Source organism: Agelaius phoeniceus, chromosome 8 (genome assembly GCF_051311805.1).
Source record: "Agelaius phoeniceus isolate bAgePho1 chromosome 8, bAgePho1.hap1, whole genome shotgun sequence".
Taxonomy (NCBI): Eukaryota; Metazoa; Chordata; class Aves; order Passeriformes; family Icteridae; genus Agelaius; species Agelaius phoeniceus.
The window spans coordinates 34137700-34159250 of NC_135272.1; the positions used below are offsets into that span (position 1 = coordinate 34137700).

A 21551-nucleotide genomic window follows, 5' to 3' on the forward strand; every position below is an offset into this window, starting at 1 on the left:
GTCCCGTGCTCGTCCTGGTGGGCTCTGTCACCGCTGTCCTGATCCAGCCTGGCAGCAGCTCCTGCGCCCACCTTCCTCCCACCGCAGCTCTCAACTTTCACTCCCGGCTGCCTGCTCCTGGTGACTGGGTGCACAACCCGGAGAGGACAGCCCTCCAGAACACTCGGATCACGCGGGGCTGTCGGGTTTTCCCCTGAAGTGGGGGCTGTACTGAAGGGAGAGCCGCATGAACCCGCAGCACCCCTAACGCGAGCGGTCACTCTGCACCCGCTGCCCTGGACCGCGCACGGCCGAGCAGCGCCGGGGACTGGCGGCGGGGGCCGGATTCCCGGCTGGGGGCCGGGGGCTGCGGGCCGGGGACCAGCGGGCGGTCCCCAGAGGGTCCCCGGCTGAGGAGGGCGAGCTCGCCGCGCGTCCAGCGGCCCCTCCGCCCCGCTCCGGGCGCCATTTCCCCGCCGCTCCTCAGCGCGGCGTCCCCCGGCCCTGCCGCACCTTCCCGGGCAGGGCAGCGCCGGCGCAGCCGAGCCGCATCCCAGCCCTCAGCAGACTCCCAGCCCTCAGCCGGCTCCCAGCCCTCAGCCGGCTCCCAGCCCTCAGCCGGCTCCCAGCCCGGCAGCGGGGGGCGCTTCCCGCAGCAAGCGGCACTACCGCGACCGATCGGCGCTTCCAGCTGCGGGGCGGCAGCGGCCGAGGCTCCCCAGAGCGGCGCATCCCAGGGACCCCCGGCACGGCGGGGGTGGCCGAGGGGGAATCCCGCAGCCGCATCGCGTCTGTGGCTCCCTCCTCGATTTTTTTTAATTTCTTTTTTTACTTGCCCCGCTGCGGACGATGGCGAAAGCGCCCCCAGCCCTTTGCCCCAGAGCTCGGCTGGCCGTGGGGCAGCCTCGCACGGCGCTCCCCCCGCAGCCGGCAACTTCCCGCGACTCGCAGGGGATTCCAGCCCTTTCCCCGCCTCGGGGGGACGGGAGCGAGCGGGAGGGGAGAAGGACGGGCAAAAAATAAACTTCCTTCGGAGAAAAACTGCCCTTCCATGCTGCTGTGGGGAGGGGGTCCCCGCTCGCAGGAGGAGCAGCGCGCCCCGCAGAGCCCCCAAACCCGCACCTGCCGCCGCGCCGCGCAGGGGAGCAGGGACCGGCTCTCTCACCTGCCCCAGCGAGCCCTCTCCTCCTCGCATTCCTCTGCTCCCCATCGTGGGCGCAGCAGCTGCTGTTATTCCTTAGGATACACATGGCCCGTCCATGCTGGGAGAGCCGCCTTCCCGCGCCGCCTGCCCTCTCCGGCCCCGCCAGCGCGGCGCTGAGGCCAGAGGGAGGGGAAAAGGGAGGTGTGCGGTAGAGGAACGCGGCTGATGAGGGGTCGGTCTCCTCCTCCTCCTCCTCCTCCTCCTCCTCCTCTCCCAGGGCTGGGGGTCTCAGCGCCGCTGTGCAGCTGGGCAGGGAGAGGGGGACGGGCGAGGAGGGGGCTGGCGGGGCCGTCCCCGCTCGGGGCGGGGGCGCTCGGCGCGTCCCGAGCCTCTCATCGCCTCCGGGGCACCCCCGCGGGCGAGCGGAGCGGAGCGCATGGAGACCCCCCCGCCCTGCCCGCAGCACCGCGCTCAAGCACGGCCGGGGGGCACTTGGTACCGGGGGCTCCCCGGGGGCTCCAGGGCTTCCCCGGAGCGCAGGGAGGGCGGTCAGCGGGGCAGCCGGGGCGGGGGTGGCCGCTGCCCACGCGTGGAGCCCGGGCACGGCCCCGCCATCGCGGCTCCCCCCGCACGGCCGCGGGGCGGGGGCCGGGCCGGGGGCCCCGCCGCCACCACCAGTGTGCTGCTTTTCTCATGGCTTCTCGCAGTCACCCATGAAAATTTAATGAGGCATTTAGGGCTGTTACCTTCAGAGTCAATGGAGGAAGCATATTTAGCCTAATGCACTCGCTGCCGAGCCAATAGGTCTGTTGCAGGCGGATCAGAAGTCATGGAGAGACTCTCCTTTCAACACAAAATTCACGACCCATTAAACTTATTCTGTGATAACAGCTTCTTTACAAACGGAGACCCATAGAAAACAGAGGCTGTCATGCACTTCCCGAAAGGATTTACATACAGAGAGAAGTCCATTTGCCAGGTTATTGCCATTTCACCAGTATTATCTCCAATCAATGCATAAAAGCAGCGCTGCTCTCGCTAACCGAGGTAAATGACTAAAAGAAAAGCTTTTTGCAGCCTCTAGATAGATCTGATTTACCCCCCGGGGCTGAGTGGCCACGTCTCCCTGGGCTGACAGGGAAGAGGGCTCAGCCCATTAGAGAGGATTGGATCTGATCGGGAATTACAGCGAGATGTTCTGAGGACACGCAGGTACCCAGCTGCTGATGTGCACACCCCGGGATGACAGCCGGGCAGGGATCACCAGGATGCTCACAAGGTAGAAAGATGTCCACAGGTTATATTACCTCCACCTGACAGGCAGGAGAGCTGAACCAATGTGGCAACACACTTAACAGGGCAGGGAGCACAGGGAAAGGCTGAGTGAACAGATTGATTGGAAGTACATGCACAGATCTGGTAACATTCTCAACTATTATCAGTTTCATCTCCCTCAATCATTCTTTCTGCAGCACATTAGGTATTAAGCATAAAAGATAATGTCATGTACTAACATTTACAACATAAAAAATTCAGAATTCAAGCCGCATTTATAGAAGTAGTTGATTCAATGGAGCTTTTCACTATAGACCTGTTTTCTGCATTTCAATTTATTACAGAAATGAAAGGTCAGATTCTCAGTTGAACCCACTTATTATAATGTGAATTAAAAGAAGTAAGTAGTCAACTTCATTGCAGCAAAATTTCCTATTGATGAGAATTTCACCACCTAGGAAGACAAAGAACTAAAGGAGAAATAAAGTAATTTTTTTCATTAGGAAATAATAGACAGCATCCTTGAGGAGACATGCTTGTCTATACATATTAGGCCAAATAAAATATTGGTGGCCCTTAGTTCCCAAAAGGCAATTTTTGGGGGGAAAACAGTAATTGAGCTGTTCTTACCCTTTGACCAATGCACAATAAAATGAAGTTGCATTTATCGTGTTGCTGGCCTCACTGAGGTCCTGGAGTTTACAGGAGGGGTGCTGGCAGCTGACTAAGTAGAGAGGGAACTTTGAGTAGTATGAAACTTCATTCCCATTCATTTCTGAAATGTATGGATGCAAGTCACACTTGCTAATAATACTTTTTAAATATAAAAGACTACTAGCTCACAGCTTGTAATACGAATGCAAATGAACTTGTAATTATACTATGCAATTTTCTACTTAAAAAAAAAACAACTATGAAAATAGAACAGACCTGAAGAGCAATATGCACTGCAGTTCTTCATTGTGTTCCTTCATTATGCAGGAGTTGCCATAAGCAATCTGCTCTGGTGTAATGTAAAATATTTTTTAGGCCATAACTTTGCAACACAAACTCTCACATGAGAACACATATTTGGTCACAGTTCCTTCTCTCCACTGAAAAACACAATCAAGAAGCAAAGGAGCAAGAAGTTTGGTGTGAAGACTGACAGCTTTCGTTTGTGTTTATCTGTAAAGCTTAAACTCATCATTCCTATATTCTCCTTTCTGATGATGCACTATGCCATCCCCAATTATGTGATAAACCATTAAGAGTTACATATTAAGACCTGTAGGCCAAAAATTTCATTTCCTCTGAACAGCTGGAGGAGCTGAAGATCAAAACCTAGAAGTGTAATTCTCAACTGTTTTTGCAGTAGTCACTTGTGCAGCTCTCAGTCATTGTTACTTGCTAAAACAACTAAAGGGAAAGTAGGATCAGCTGAGCTCCTGAATAGATTTGTTCTAACAGGACAATGATCAGAATATTTTTAAGTGTTCCTATACACATCAGTGGAGAGAAGGATGAGTTCAATCTTCCAACCAAGAGCACTGAACAAAATTTTTAAATTGCCTCAAAACAACATTAAAATATCCACCACTGATACCTGTAGACCTGGATTGTAAGTAATTTGTTATACTATCCAATTTCAATAAGCACTGCAGTTGCTAGTAAACCACTGCACCCCACAGAGCAAAAATGTTTACCTGCAAATAAGAGATAATTTGCAGGATAATTGTTGACAGTGAATTCGCTGATAATTCACAGTCAAAGTTTCTGACTCCCTAGGAGAAGAGTAATCAAAAAACTTCCCAGTTTCACCTCAGAGGCAAGTTAATCAGCATCAGTGCTGCCCAGCTGCAAGCCTGTAGGTTTCTCACATGGAATGCTCAGGCAGAATGCAGACTGTAAAACCAGCATCATCCTGCAAAAATGGCAAACCACTGGCCAAAAACCCTGTAGGGCTCTTATGAGTGCCCATGTGTGACAGCCACTGGCATTAATGAGAAATGGACATTTCCTGAGATGGAATATGGGCCTTACCTTCATGAAACTAATTAAGGTATCTCAAGCTGTGCTGATTACAAAGGGCTACCAAATAATGGTACAGAGAAATTTTGAGGGATGTCTGAGAATGAGTTTTTGTTGGTGCTTTGAAAGAATCTGGAAGTGAAAGATCCATAATGTTACACTTTGCTGGATTCAAGTGGGATTTTTGGAGGGGGAATTTAATATCTAAAAGAGAGCCATTATTTCTGCTATTAACATCTTACTAAAATACAGCACAACGTGCAGACCCATCCCTTGCCAAGTGAGCTCTCATGATGTCAGCCTTCTCACAAAACCCCTTTTCACATTTACTGATCTATATTGTAGCCCACAGCAGGATCATCTTGATCACTCTGGAGATCCTCTACGTGAATAGCTCCTCACACAATAGTGATTTCAGTTTAATAAGTTCCTCTAAGGCAATTAGGCACTGACTGAAAATAGTATCTGCTGCATTATCAGTAACTATGGTAGCCCATCCCTTACTGCTGTAGCCACACAGTGAGCTCCTTTTTTGCTATTCAGCAGGAGAATTAATCATGATTTGGTTTCATCCTCAGTTTTCTCAAATGCAAAGAAACTCAGCTCTCTTATTCCACTAAAGATCTCTTGGGATACTTCCTCAGACATACCTCAGGTGACTGAGCAGAATATGTTGCTGAACACTGCTCTTGCCAACCAAAAAAGATCTGTGTAACAAAAAAAAATTTGGCAGCTCCTCATGAAAAATGGGAAGCTGCTCTATTTTCTGGCAGTGACATATCAGGAAGAGGTTATGATAATTCTTGCACCCATAGTGAAATCTGGTGGAAAATGCATTATCCCAAAAAATATCACTGACATCTCTCTATTAAAAGCCAGCACAGGGAAATACTTAAAAATAGAATTAAGTCTTGAATGTTCCAGAGATTCATCACTGGTTTCTGAAGGTAGACCCTCTACTGTATTGTGATTTGGTCACAGGGAAAAGCTTCCTTTCATGCATCTCAACAAAGTTTGCAAAATCTCGTAGTTACACATGCAAAAAGGGATTCAGGAGCTTGGTTCAGATCTCAGCTTTGTCACTGACTAGTCTGTGATCTTGGATAAGTCAACCTATACTCATTTTATGTCCATCTCTACCACATGTATATCAGAAGCCTCCTATCAGAATTTCTCCAGGAATGCTTGGAAGGACCCCAGAGACAGGCAAGCACATACATAAACACTAATTATTGTTATATATGTGGCCATTCATTCCATTTCGAGTCCTGGGAGAAAAAAATAGAAACAAGATCTTGTAATTCTATCTGGTAGCCCCTATTATTCTCCTTCACATATTCAAAATATTACTGAACTATCCCTGCTGCAAACACTTTCCTCAGCTGCAAATGAGCAGCTCCAACAAACAGTCCAAGACTGCCCCTCCAAAATCAATTTATCTTCTAGTAGATGGCAGCAAGTAGATGCCTGTCCTGCCAAATAATGGAATTTGTGAAAGCACTGGAGATTATGAACCACATTATTTCCCAGATGCCCATGAAAGAGTCTGTGATTCTCCAAGAACAGCGATCAACTCCTTCACAAATCCAAACTGCTTCATATTTCAAATCCTTTTTGGCAAGGTGCGTTTCCTTTCACAGCCAATTAACTGCAAACTAATTTAGAGAGGGTTTGCTTTTGCAAACATAAGTGTCAGGTTCCAACAGAGAACATGTTGCTAAGAGCATGATTTATGCACACATTCTGAGTTCTGTTGTTCTCTCATTCCCCCCAGACACCACTGATGATCCACACAGAGACACCTTGGAATTTAATAAACTCCTTTCTAGGAGAACTTCACAGGTGAAGAAAATGTTCAGCATCCCTTACATCCTGAAAGCCCACATGGTTCTGCACTACCTTGCAGAGTGCTCACGCTGCTTTAAATACACATAAACTGAAAGCAAAGGGTACCTACTAAGGAAAATGTATTTCTACTGTGAAAATAGAGGTTATCTGCTTCACAGAGAATTCCAAAATTTGGCTTTACTCTGGGTTAGAGAATAAAAAGGGAGTTGAAAAGTTTAAATGCTCCACTTCTTCAGTAAAAAAAAACAACTTATACTTTGTTCTTAGGATTTTGTCTACTTTAACAAGCAGCTGACACGTCTAAGCTCTCTGATTTGGACAATACTGCAGCTTCTTTTCAATAAGTACATATTTATCTTCATTATTTATTCATTTTTAGATGTAGCTTTTACAATTGGAAACTTCAGTCTCAGAGGTTCCTAAAGATCTTGGCTGTTGTCATATTCCATGATTTTGACAGCAAAAGATCCACTTGCCATTGTAAAAATCATTTTTTGTTAAAAAGAGACAGATGAACACGATATTTAGAGCTGCATTCCCCTCAATTTCTGCCAAAATAACAGGTATTCAGGAGACAGCAATTGTGTGTAGTGAATGTCCTCAGCAAGTAAGGTTGTTTTTCATTTCCTCTTATGTCACATTACATTTTCCTCTTTATATTTCCTTTTAAATATTTAGACAGAGCAGAGAGTTTTAAACGTGTCATTGACACAAATAAATGTTTAGGCAGTCAGTCTACCTTGGGTTCAGCTCTTGTCAGATCTGATAAGTTAAATATCACTGGATCTGGCCAATAATTGGATGGAAGACCTCTGAGGAAAACTCAAGTGCTGAAGCAAGTGCCACTGGTTACTCAGTAGGTGTTTTTTTAACCTCAGACTCATCCTGAAATGTGCCCTCAGCATGGTATTATAAGCACTAGCTGAAAAAGGCATTTTCAAGTAAGATTTAATGTGTTATTTCTGTTAGGCACTGGAAAGGATTCCTGACACCTTCCTCTGGAAGTTGCTTAGCCCACTTTTGAGTTCGCTGAGCCCACTGCTACATAAAGCTATATCTGAAAGTATGAAATCAATTTTTCATCATTTTCCTTTTAATAATAATACATTTTTAAACCCTCTTGTTTAAATAGTAACCTGTACATTTCTTTGCCTTTAACGCTTCATTCCGGACCTTTCCTTTACTCTCTCGTTACGTCTCTGGGTCCAGCTCATGGACATCCCTGCCCATGGCAGCAGAGTTGGAATGAGGTGATCTTTAAAGTCCCTTCCAACCCAAACCATTCTCTGGATAGCACTGCATATGTTCCCTTTTGCTATTTCAGAACCATCCAAGGATGGATATAATCTCTCTTTGACAGCTGCTCATTATTGACTCTTTTGCCACTGCTGCTTGCTGATTTTATGAGAGTACATGGTGACAGGATGAGGGGGAATGGCTCCAAACTGCCAGAGGGCAGGGTTGGATGGGATATTAGGAAAAAATCCTTTCCTGTGAGTGTGGTGAGGCCCTGGCCCAGGTTGCCCAGAGAAGCTGTGGCTGCCCCTGGATCCGTGGCAGTGTCCAAGGCCAGGCTGGGCAGGGCTTGGAGGAACCTGGAATAGTGGAAGGTGTCCCTGCCCATGGCAGGGGCTTTGGAGCTGTAAATAATCTCTAAAATCCCTCCCAACACAAACCATTCCGTGGTTCTATGACAAAGTGGAGCTGACACTGACCACTCCACCCTTCAGGCTGTGGGATACATTTGGGCCAAGGACTGAGGAATTCTGTGGGGCTGCTTCACTTGCTGCTGAACTCAGGACCTACCTCCACATACATCTCAACAGTAACAAGTGCCAGTTCCAATACAAGCTCTCAGCACTTCTGGGACCCCTGAAAAGCACCATGAAATTGATGTCCAGGTAAAGCCACTCTGGGATGTCCATTTTCCCTTGTCCAGCAGGGAGGATGGACCCTGGAGCTCCCAATCCCCAGGCTCTGCACACACTGAGGCTCTGCACAAGTCTGGAAGCCTCAGCTCCAGGCAGCATGCCAGAGTTCAGCCAAACATATTTGCCTAAGTTGATATTTCTGTAATACATTTCAAAACATGACAAATCATTACTTTCTGATGTTTGCTATTCATATTTTTTTTTCTCTTTACGCTTTCCAGGCAGGAATGGAAATTGCAAGTGCCACCATAGCAACTCAATGCAATAATATAAATCTTCAAATAACAATTTAAATGAAGGATGTTTGAAGTATTTTTATTTTGTAATAAATTTATAGGTGTCAACTAGATCAGGGCTTCCTTTCTAAAGAGGTTTTGCTGTTTATCTAAAAAGACAATCCTTCACTTGAAAGAGTTTATAACGTTAGCCTGAGCCAAAACACTGAGGTTTAAAAGAATATCTCAAATACATTCTATTTATTTATATTAGAAAACTATTCACTGGCACTCACTGGAATTTAGGTTCCTAAATGTCTATGTCTTTTTTCATTCCTGACATTCTTATTCACATTTAATACGAAATTATGACAGAACCAAGACAGAATCTTTACAACCTGGTTATGGAGTCCTCATCCACTGCCACAAAACCAGGATAATTCCAAAGAACATTAACAAATGAGATTTTTTAAAGACTGGCAGTTGTCATATGCTTAAGGTCCAGCTTGAGACTACACAGCATATACACAGAAGAGATTATACTTTTTCAGATATGTGGTTCCTGTGGCTAAGGTGGTATTTCTCCAAATCAGGATAACACTCAGCAAATTGGGGAATTCACTGGCACCCCTTCATCCCAACGTGAGGGCCAAATTCCAGTTTTAGATGCTAAACACACATCATGGCAACTTTTGGAAGCCTCTTACGTGTACTATGCCTTAAAGACTGAATCTCTGTGCCAACCTCTAATAAAACTGCCCAAATCAGCAGCATCAGGTTCCAGAGAAGTTACATGGAATCAAGGTTACACATGGAATAAAAAGAAATCCGAGGTATTGTTAAGCCACATAGCTCCTTCCTTTCTGATTCCTTCATTTCTCATCAACATCTACCTATGCATATCTCCCTTACAATGATCTTGTTTCCTCAACAGAAAAATAAATTTGAAGAACACCAAGATGTTTGTCAGCTTCAGAGCAGGGAAAATCCATATTATTTAAAAAACAAAGCTTTTGATATTAAATATTTTCACTCGGGACTTCAATAAATCATAGATATGATCTTTAGCAAGGAAAAAAATAAAAGCCAAAATTTGATTAAATAGCTAATGAATTACAAAAGACCTATAGCAGCCAACTGAATACTTACCTTCTGCTCAAATACAAGTCCTTGGGAGTAACAAATGTCAATAAACAGCACAGCTCAGGAGTGGGTGGCAGGCAAGACTAGATCCATCTGGCCTGTTGATGAGGAAGGAGGAGAGCTGTAAAATGCTCCGGAATGTGACCAGGAGCACATATGCCAGGATGAGAAAATGGGATCGTGCAGCAGCTCCCCCAGCCCCGTGGCCACCCCGAATCTGTGGGAACGTATGCTCCAGCCCTGCCTGGCACTGTCCATGTCTGTGCTGGGGACACGACCCCCCTGCCTCCAGCTGGGATGGGAGAATGTGCAGACACTGGGAAAATCTGCTGAAATTCAACGCAGGTTGTTGATACTCGTAGCCAGGTAGCCGTAAATGCACCCTCCCACTTCTGCTGCTCCTCCTTTGCTGGTCCAACGGGGGTTTTGCAGCCTGCCTGACACACCTACTCCCAGCTTTGCCTCTGCCACAGGCTGGGAACTGAATCCTCCTGCTGCAGAGCCCTGATTTGCTACACCTGCTGAAGCTGAGCTCGGGAAGAATGGCTTTTATGTGTGTTTTGATGAGCCATCAACTATTTTAGATACTATTCACGCTCACCAACAGATTCTGAAATGAAACAAAATCTGCCTCTCATCACATGCACAACAGGATGTAACAGATGTCACAGAGAAACCAAGTAATAGCAGTTTTCATGGTTGCATCCAACAATTACTTCTGTGCTCCACTCTGTGGCCTCTGCCTCAAAGCCCAATAGAAATGAGACACCTGCCCCCAGGAGTCCAGTGTAAACCTATATAAACAAAGTCTGGCAAAGCCCAAGCCAGAAAAGCATCCAGATACACACATTTTTCACACTAAAACTCACCCAAGAGTTAGGTTATACCTAATCTTGAATGCAGTGTGTCCTGTTGGAGCAAAGAAGGATGTTCACTACTGAGAAAGGAGAAAACTGATGTGTTTTCTGGGGACAACTAACAATATTGTGCTCATGTTTGCACTACAGTCTCACTCTCCTCAGTAATATTTGCAGGCAGGAGTGGTATCCTCTTGGGAATTCCACCACTGACCCCTTGCAGCCACTATGAGTGCACAGTAACCCCCACCTTTAACAAAACAACAGCATCTGGCAGCTCCTTGCCAAGGCCCCTCTAGATGGAAAGCCCAATGAAGATCCTTTTCTTCGGCTCATTGCACAGGAGCTGTACATAGCTTTTCTGTCCCTGTGCAATTTTCTCCTGCAATGTGTACTCAAGGTTAAAATGCTGTCCTTTCTCCTTGGTGAGATCTGTCACTGAACTATCAAAGTGTGCATGTTAGAGAGCCTGCCTAGTGGAGGGCTGAGTGATGCAAAGACAGACCTTTGATGCACGTTGTGACCTTAGTGCATTCCCTTTAAAATGAAAAAAAAAAAAAAGGAAAAGAGCCTCTTCTCGTTCCCATTTGGGGACAGAAGGACATTAAGGAGCACTTTGGGTGCAGTAGCCCTCGCATTTATTGCAATTATTACAGCACTGAGAGGCTCCAGCCGAGACCACAATCCCTTTATGATGAGCAGTGTAAGACATAAAGCAAGGGGAAAGCCTTATCTCAGAAATGCATGAACTAAACACAGATAAAAAGCCTACTAAGAAAAAAAAATCCTCACCCCTTTTTCCATCATAAGGAATAGGCATAAATGAGCTTTTCTCCAAAATCCCAGTGAGATCTGTGGCAGAGTCAGGGGGAAGGACCTGGGTCTCTGCTAGGCTGACACCTCCATTTCCCAAAGACACACCTGTGACAATTCCTCATCTCCCAGGTTCTGCAGCTCCTGGACAGCCTTTGAGAAGACTTTTAATGGAGTGAATCAACATTTACAAAGGTAAGTGCATACACAGGCCTTCTGGGGATAATGGCATTGGGTTAGTTTGTATCTGCCACCAAACAAGGGCAGAGAAGAAAACCACAGGGTTTGGACAGCACCACTATTACCTGCAGGAAATGTTCAGGCCATGCATCTGGTATCATTTCCAACTCCTCTCTTCTCCCCATTTTGCATATCCAGCTGGGAATGTCCATTTTACTGTCTGTTCACCTGGCCTAGTGCTTGAATACACATTGTGATTTAACCATCGCTACAAAAAAGAGCATTAAAGCTCAAGCATGACTTAGAGCATGGATTAACAACAATCATATGGGAACTATCTCATTTTAGCTAAAAGAGAGTAGGATTAAATGCAATTAAGAGCTCCCAATGATGTAATAAAGACAACTAAAAAAAAAAAATCAAGGCAAGTGGGCAAGAAGCAATCACTTTTCTGTCTAGAAACAGTAAAATAATGACAGTCTGATTGTTCATAGGGTCGCCAAGGCCAAAATGTGCAGAATGACCTTCATTAAGTCATACTTTGTACTTCTGCTGGGGGACTGTTGCATCTGCTCCTTTCGATTTGGCTTGTCTGAGTAACAAAGCTCCCAGCGATCATCTAAACCTCATTTGGAGCACCTGTGAACAATTCATTATATTAATATAACAGCAGGGGAGGAGTGCAGATACTAATAAATAGGTTGTTGAGCAGCTTTTGCTGCCAAGGTTGCTTTACCCAGCAAGGAAATGTCCCCTCCACCCAAAAGCTGTGGAGCTGCACTGAGGCGCTGGGCTCGGTTGTACCATGACACGTCAGAACACACATCTGCTGCTGGAGAAGCATGTAAATTAATTTTGCCTTTCAAAACAGTTGATAAATGTGTGTCTAATACTTCTGAGGGACTGCAGCATGATTTGAAACAGTTTGTTCTCAGTTAACGTAGAACAAATGTTCTCTGGCTAAAGGTGGCTACGAAAGGCATTTGGTAACGATTTGTACCAGCTGGGCTTCTCATTACTTTGAATAGATTTGTGTAAATCAGCACATAAAAATAAGCAAGTGGTCAATGCCTTTAATTGCATTTGGATGTGCTGTGGTAATGGCAAATATCAGAACTTTTGCATTTGTCCTCGCATTCTGCAGTTCTAGAAAATAGATTTTTTTTTTTAATAGAAACAGCAGCAAAAAGATTTTGCTGTTAACATCTATTTAGTCTGGTTTCAACTTAGTCACATTTTGCAAATGTCAGTGAAAAGCAAAGGTCAAATGGGAAAAAAACCCAGTATGCTATGGATCAGTACAATTACAGAGAGCAGAGTAGCACAGGGTTATGGAATCAGCTTGGGAGGAAAACATATCTGCAGTGTTGGATAGACACAGGGCAAAATCCTGCCCATGGACCAGTGCAGATACCATCTTAAAGTAGCAGAAAAACAGATTGTTTGTGTTGGTGTACTTTAAGATATTTTCCCAGAGAAACAGGAAATGTCAGGTTTTCAATTCATTGCCTCTTTGTTCTTTTTAAGATTTGGGCAGCTTTGGAACAGCCTTGGTTTGGAGCAGTTTGCAGGCCTGAGCATCCCTGGAAGTTGTCTAACTCAGTATGCCTAAGTACCTAAAAACCTTTCCATCTCTTTCTTGTATTGTCTTTTGTCACTGTTATACTGCTGGGTATAACACAGAGAAGCTGTGGCTGCCCCTGAATCCCTGGAAGTGCCCAAGACCAGGTTGGAAAGGGCTTGGAGCATCCAAGCAGGGATGGCAGGGACAGTGGAAGGTGTCCCTGCCATGGCAGGGGCCTGGACCTGGGTCAGCTTTAAAATCCCTCCCAACTCAGACCAGTCTGAGATTTTGTGATGATTCTAAAGCACACCTGAATCACTTGAAAGGAATGTGAGGTGAGTAATTATGAAATATTCTGCCATTATAGACCTGGTAGAATGTTTGTAGCCATTGTTCTGGAAGGCACACAAAATCCACCCCTGCTGTCTCCAGACCAGCTGAACTGAAACAGACACTGCCCCATTTCCATCCCTTTATATAAAGAAGTGAAAATTAGAAAAGGAAGGATGCTGCACATATCAACAGCCAGGAGGGAGAACATTTTAAACCTAGAATTTAATACAATCTATAAACTTTATATCAGTATAACAGAGTCAACAACATAACTCTCATAACATCACAACCTCACATTTTCTATGTCACTGTTGACATGCATTAAAGATTACTTCTTTCAGCCAATTTTCTCTTCATAGCCCAATCTTTTTATCCTGTAAATACATTTGTTGGTTTCTCAACATCCAATTAAACATGTAAAGGAAAGCCATAAAGATATCCAATTTATATATTTTAATTTCAATGAATTATTTTAAACTTAGCAGCTATAAAGTATCTACTATTACCTCTTTGCTGGCATTGATTTAGCAAAAATTGGTAATTGTCACGCTGCTTGTGGGGTATCAAATATAAACATTTTCACATTTACTATGAAATCCTCTCCAGCAACATGAAATTGAAGGATAGACAAAACTGCTTTTGTAGAAAACCAAGTTAATTTTTATCGTTTTTTTCTGTAAGGGAGGATCATTTGAAACCTTTGAGCTGAAAGGAATCACAGGGCACAAGCAAGCTGAGGGATTTTCAATAATTGTATCTTTCACATTTATCTTCTGCATAGATAGCTATGAAATAAATACTGCATGTGAGCAAGTGCAAAAATGTACTTGAGGTACTTCTTTTAGATGGAATCTCATCCTCCTGAAATTGCCTTTCCCATGAAAGATGCCCAGTGACAACCAGCAGTTTAACCAGCTGGGGATATATACAGTCAGTTAGCCCTCAGCCTTAAACTGTTATCTGATTTGTCCCATAAAGCAAAATATATGAGCTACATGATCCAGCATGGGGATAATGCACAATAAACATAACTTACACTGCAGGAAAATGAGCTCCTGTTGGACCATCTCACCACAGAATCAGCTGTGGAAGAATCCACCCAATCTGTCCAAAATGTTTTCTTGTTTTTATTCCTTTCCCCCATAAGCATAATTAAACCCAGTGGTTTTGGTCAGATAGCTCTGTGATAGCTTTTAAATTACTTATTCTAGTGGAGCCTGCCAAAACTTTTATTTTCTCCCCCTTTGAAAGTACAATGTGCATTATCTGCTGCAGTGGCAAGGCAGTACAATCATGCTGTTCTTTTCTCAGCCCTTTCCTCTCCATTTTTAAAGAGCATTCATTCACCACTGACTTTTTTGGTTTCTTCCCAGAACAAGAGAAGCTATGATTGATGAAGAGTGGGATGTATTCAAATGACTTTCAAAAATCATGAAGTTAAAAGCCATCAGGACTTCTGAATAATAGTTCCTAAATATGTTTACATTTTAGTAGGGATTATTAATTTACATCTTGATTAGAAGATAAAAGGAAAAAAATATTTCTTTATAGGAATATTTTATAGTTATTTATTTTCTCAATGAACACAGACACTGTCAAATCTTAGCCATATTCTGGAGTTATGTAATTTTGTATATATTAATTATCACTTCAGATGCTCTGCAGCCCTTTAAAGCTACAAGTATTTGGAAAGAACATCTTCATGTCACTTGCATTCTCAAATAATGGCTCTAAATTAAAAACCAGAGGTTCTGGGGTGACTTTCTTCACCTAAATTTGTGCTTACATCGAGGAAATTTGGGTATGTTACCCAGACACTGTGAAAAAGTACAGAAGCTGTGGCTTTGAGACCCCAAGGCTCACTCTGAGTTTGTCCCAATAAATACTGAGTAGAACAGGTCAGGAGACTGTGCCCTGAGGAATTACCATCCAAAGACCTGGGAGTCCTTGGCTGGAAGGGAGCCTGGAACATGTACTTTGACAGCAACAAGGGCATTTTTCTAATCTCTGACTTGTGAATGAAGAAAAAGAGCACGATGGGGTGATGAGATGGGAAGAGAAGGAGATGAGGGAGGGAAGCCTGGCAGGGAACAGCACAGAGAGGAAAGCACTTGGGTGGAAAAGCTGCAATGGGGACGCAGTGCTGGAGGGACAGACAGAGCCAGAGCCAGGACAGGTCCCCACCAGCTGCTCTGGGTGGGCAAACATCACCAACTCCAGCAGCAGTTTCTGCACAGGCAGGTCTGTGCACAACGAATTCATTATTGTTCTAAAAACCAAGCAATCAAACCCAGCTTTTGATTGTGACCACAGTCCTGATTTACACAATTCATGGGTCTCCAAGCTCTATGGTTTGTTGGCATTATGCAGGCTTTATTTGAAGAGCACAAAAAAAAGAAAAAAAAAAAGCACAGGAAATGGGAAGTATTTGGACATAAATAGGTTTGTAGAAAAAGTAACTCCCCTAAGTTTCCCAAGCTTCCCTTTATTGTTGTAAGTTCACTGCAAACACTCTCTGAAATTTCATCTATTCTCATTGACCATTTCCCTCTGGCTTTCTTGTGTTGTGTTTATTTTTATTATTTCTTAATTAGATTACAAACACTTGCTACTGAAACAGTAAAACACTGCCTCTGGTTCCTGGTAACAGTACATTTTAAATGTATATTAACTCAATGTTTTAATTTCGAGCTGAATACAAATTAAATTAATCTTTCAACACAAACAGTAACTTGTCATTTTCCTCAGTGCTTTGTCTCATACAAAATTTGTTCAATGTTTAAAGAGCCATTTTTAAACAAAAATTGGTCACTGACTTCAGAACAAGCCTTGTTGTCTTGTGTTATTCCAGGCCTGTGGCTGCTGGAGGGATATCATCAAGACAGTTTCATCATTTTCCAGTCACTGATTTTGATACAACCTCACATAAAGTCTTGCAAGCAGCTGGACAGAGTATTTCTGGTTGAGAAAGAGTATTTCTGCTGGCTGGGATCACTGTCTTGGCCATCAAGGTACTGACAAACAGATTTACTGATTTCCCTTCGTTAAAAAGCTTTAACCACAAACATTTGTTCCATAACAAAGAGCTGAGGGGTGACTACTGTGGACAATTAATTCTTTCTCACATTGCAGAAAAAAAATGCTGGAGGAAGGAGGGAGGGAGCACTGCTGGCAAGCACAGGGATGCTGATCTCCTGCTCTTTGGCCTCTCTGTGCCCAGGGAGGTGTCCCTGATCCCCGTGGGGCTCTGCCCTTCCCAGGCCTGGAAAAGGGCAATCAGTGCCAATTGCTCATTAACCTTCCCCACGGCTGGAAATCCACGGGCAGTGAAAAAACATCTTTATGAGAGCAGAGCCAGGGAAATGGAGGGGCAGGGAGTGGTGGGAAGGGTCACGCATCTTCATCATCAAGGAACTAAATGAAAGGAAGGGTGGATGTTACAGGGTTTTAGTTTCCAATAGCATCACAAAAATAATGTATTCAGCACAAAAATAACACATTTTTCCACAGGACCTCTTTAGTCTTAAGACCAGGGTGCCTTTCTCCTGATAGCTAAATTATGGAGAAATTTCTTTTTCTTATCTTTTATTTTAAGCCATTAGTTGTTTGCTTTTCAGGACAGCTCTGAACAATTTCAGCCAAGCACTGCCTGGAAAGGTTTGCTGTGACATCTGATACTCAGTGTCAGCTCTGTGGGGAAAGCACAGAAGCAACCAGTTTTTCTCAGAGCTTTTCTGTGTCCTGAGTCCTTAAAAATAATGTTAACTGTGAAGCTTAAATCAGCACTGTCGGGGGCACCCAGTGTTCCTCCTAACAGAGCAGCCCAGGGCTGCCAGAGGTATTACAGTGCTCTATTGAAGCCTGCTGTGAGGTGCAAATACTGCCCTGGAGTTCATGACTTTGTAGCTGTAAAAAAAAGATATGACTATCAGATCTTATTATACCACCTCATGCACAGCTCAGTGGAAAGGGAAAATTCAATGCAGGGCTCTGTGCACCAAGAAATCCTGGCAAAGGTATTTGTGGAGGGAATAAAAAAAAATCCCAAAAGCAAAACCTGTACAGGGTGGGAAGAGCAGGTTTAACTTTCCATGTGCACAGTACAGACACCCCCAGTGAAAACGGAGGAGTTTACATCCCTGTGATCCTTTGTGACTGATGCAATAACTCATTTCCCTCAGGCTTGCCCTCCCCACAAGTTTTTAGCTGTGCATGTTAACCTGCACAATGTGGTTCATCAAAAACACTGCACTTGTTGGAGGCTGTGCAGAAATCAGTTTGCCCAAAACATTTTCTGCAAAGACTCCATAGATCCAGGATGAAAATTTTCTGATCGAAATATATGAGAGAGACTGAAATATGAGAGCCCCAGGTTTAAGCTCATGCCCTCACTAATTCAAGTATTCCATCTCTCATTCCCCTGCCCTTCAGCTCAATGAATATTTATTGTTGGGAAGTGGAAGGGCTTTAAACAGGAGAGATCACAGGTGGCAGAACAAAGCCCCAGCCTTGTGGCTGAGTCCCCTTCCACAGGTGCTGCAGGAGGACAGCTCAAAACCCCTGTGCCCCCCCGGCTTCCCCAGGGCTGCTGCTCCCCATTCACCTTTGGAGAGCTGGGAGCTGGAAAGGGCTTCTGATTCATGGCCATTACACCTGCAATAACTCCATTTTTGTGCTGTTATTAACCAACATTTCCATTTCTAGAGCTGCACACCTGCCCTTGATGCTCATCTCGCCATGCTGCCAGCATTGGAATGAACATTTCGAGGATTCCCTCTTGATGGTGTTTCCCATGGAAGAGGAGGATGTTTCAGAGGTGCTCACTGTAATTATTATCTCAGGTTACTTTTATGTTGCTCTGAGTGATAGTGTTGCCAGGAAAGCCATCAAGCAGGATTTCACACATAATTTTGGCCCAGGAATGAAGTTTGATGACTTGCAGAAAATATCAGGAGTTTGATCTGCTGCTGAAGAAATAAGGTCTGGTTCTAACAACTGTTAGAAATGAAGCTAAGCATTCACTTCCCAGGACACATTTGATTTAATTTTAACACAGACCTGTGAGTGACACTATAAACACTGCATTTTTTAAAATATTAATACAAATATCTACACATAAGGAAGAAATAATTGGGTGGTGGCTTTATCTTCTGACAGAGGAAAAAAACTCATTTAAAATAATTCTACTACTTCCCCCAGACAGTCCTTGTAGGTTAGTTACAAGGAACTCACAGGTCACACAGAAGTGCAATGATAAAAAATGCAGGTACTGTGAAACATTTATAAAGAGAAAGTATGAGGGAGTATGTAGTTTAGAATCTGAAATGACATTTTGGCATGGAACAGATCTCCCACAGGGCAGTTTTGAAACTTGCAGAAATTCTTAAAATGACATCTTTCAAAATGAGCAAACATCAAACACGCTGAAGTCGTTACCTCAAAGTGCTTCACTGATAAGTCAGGCTGGGAATATGTTAAAAATAAAGTTGCCCACTTGTGCAGCTGGCAGGAGCTGTGACCCCAGTGGGTCCTGCCCACAACATCCCTGCTCCAGCTGGGATTAACTCAGGTTTATTTGGACAGCAAAACGGGGAAATGCATCCATAGAGGAGAGGGAAAGGCAGGGATACACCATGGATACACCATGGATACACCATGGATACACCATGGATACACCACAGAGGGGGACAGGCACTGACAGGAGCCAGCACAAGGCATCCACAGGTGAGCCCTGACCCAAAACTGCTCCCAGAAGGTGACAAGAGCAGCATCTCTGCCCTCTGACTGCCAGGACACACTTGTTTCATGTGCTTAGTGACACAAAACGCTCTCTCAAAATGCCAAATTTATATTATTGAACCTCCTTTGTTTAAAGAGAAAACAAGAGGGCAGAAAATGAATGGTACAATGCAGGCATTTCTCCATTTATTTAATAAGTTCTGTGCTATTAGGAAAAAACCTCAGGAAGTTCCTTTTTTGTGCAATGCATAATTAACCCATGGCCCCCTCTTCCCCAGCCCTTGTTAGACATTAAAGCATAGCAGGACAATGTGCATTTGCTGCTGTACTTTGGTTTGCTGTGGTTCTTTTCTTTCCTCAAAATGGCAAACCTGGGGTGCCAGCCATAATGTGACAGGAGTCTGCCACTTACAGGTACAGTACCTCACAGTGAGGTCCTCTGGCTGAATGAGAGTTCCTAGACATTGACCAAAACAGAAGAAAAGAAAAAATCTTCCTTTGCTTTCACCCACCACTGATCTTCTTTAAATGCATGGATGCTTTTGCATTAATTTAGTAGTTTCCTGAACTACTAAAGATACAAGCAGAATTTGTGTATCTGCCCCCAATTGGGAGGTTTACTGAAAATAAGACCTCTAAACTCCAGCAGACTGGAGTAGTGCTTTGCATGAAATTCACAATGATAAACTTGTAGAAACACTTCTGTCATTTTTGTCCCTGATTTTGAATTAAAGCTGCATCCACATAATTCCTTCTCCATCACCAGGGGTGAGATCCATGCTGATCTGTTTGGCCAGTGATCATTCAGTTATTCCATTTGGTTCTGCTACAGGAATTTGGGTTGGTTTAGACATGTGTAAATGGTAGCTGAGGGGTTTTTTGCCTCCTCTGTGCACTTCCATGAATCCAGGTTAGTACCCTGCACTCATCCCCTTGCACTTTGCTCTTCCACACAGCAAAGGAAAAGGAACCAAAACTTTACACAAAAACCTGAAATAGTCTCCTGGCCACAGAGGAGCCAGAAGACAGAAGAGAAAAGAGGTCCAGACCTCTGGAAACATTTTTGCCCACACAGTTTCCACTCAGCCCACCTGACATGGATTTTCATGCCACGGTTGCAGCTGGTTCCACATGGAAGGGCTGTTCCTGACCAAACAGCCTTGCAGGAGCATTTCCCCTGCAATCCCTGCTTTCACTGCAGGCCATCCAAGACTGGCTCTGAAGGAAGAGATTGCTCATTCCCTCACAGACTCTTCCAGGCGCTCAGCATTATGGAATACAAGCTTTCCACAAGGGTTTATTAACCTCTGCACAAGAGAACACGTTATTCCATTTTGTAGACAAGAAGCCAATAAAAAGGCTGATTTAGGCATTCAAAACCAGTGCCTAGCTCTTAAGTGTGTAATCCAAAGCACAAAGGGCTGGAGCCTACAAAGAAAAGGTCATAAATATTTTAGGGGACGTCTTACTACAAAAACAAACAAACAATTTTCCTCGCTTCACCTCATTTTCAAAAGCCAAACCGTGCTGCAGGAAAATGTTTCCCACTCCCCAAAGTCAGCTGGAGGCAGACACTCACTGCAGATAGATCAGTCTAGTGGGTAAAAGACAGGATATATAAAGATTTTGCTTTCAGTTGCTTGTATCGTTGGAGATCCAGAAGAAAAATCAACCTTTTGCACGACAGCAGGACTGGGGTGCTCATGTCCCAGTGAGTAAATGGTTGTTTTTTGCAATTACTTAATCCATCTTTATACCAATAAAGAAAATTCATAGAAAAAAAGAGAATCAATGCCCATGCAATACCTTAATTCAGAGGGACAGGTGAGAACTACATCAGGTGTTACTTTAGATATTTGTGGGCTTTTAGCACATCCCAATGTGTAAATATTCAGCTGGAGAAATAGTGGTGTAGCTTCCCAGGAGTCAGAAAAGCTGTAACAGTCCAGGTAAGGATGATGGAGGGAGCTGTGTACGTATTTTCCTATTTCTTGCTTGCTTTTCTAATTTCAGCATTAATTCAGGTTTTAGAACTCGGGCCCTTGAACAAAGGACTGCAAGAAAAGATAGCAACAAGCAGCCCCTTTTTGCTTTTCAACCTGTCCCTCTACTAATTGCCTGATTTTGCCTTAAACAAACAGTAAAAACGAGGTTTTTCACATTTTCTCTGCATTCTTAACCACAGATGGAAAACATCCACAATGCACTGCTTATAAGAAATGAACTCCCAGTCCACTGTGGACCTTGGGCAGCTCCACAGGATTTGCTGTGGTGTGAGACAGAGCAGAAATGATTCCACAGCTGGAATGCTGCTGTCACCACAACACAGCAAAGTGCAGATGAAAGGCTTTGAGCTCTTTCAGCCCAGCCAGTGCTACACACAAATCACACATAACTAGGCTGACTTAACTTTGCTCCAAATTCAATGATGGCAATGAATTTTTACATCCTCCCTCCTATTAGTGACTTGCATGTAATAATCCCAATAACATTATCACAAATTCCTATGATACTACAATA

The 21551-nt window shown here is 44.1% G+C and overlaps 1 protein-coding gene across 13 annotated transcripts in view; it reads right to left on the minus strand.

The window, feature by feature from the left end:
- DAB1 (DAB adaptor protein 1) overlaps positions 1-21551 on the minus strand; it is a 413920-nt gene that overhangs the window by 141441 nt on the left and 250928 nt on the right. For 2 of the 13 annotated variants that reach the window (XM_077182568.1, XM_077182564.1), the window contains exon 1: positions 1145-1439. The exons of the other annotated variants lie outside the window; for them this stretch is intronic. The gene's annotated coding sequence lies outside the window, so the exon portion shown is untranslated. Of the gene's footprint in view, positions 1-1144; positions 1440-21551 lie in introns of those variants that run through there. 13 annotated transcript variants of the gene reach the window in all.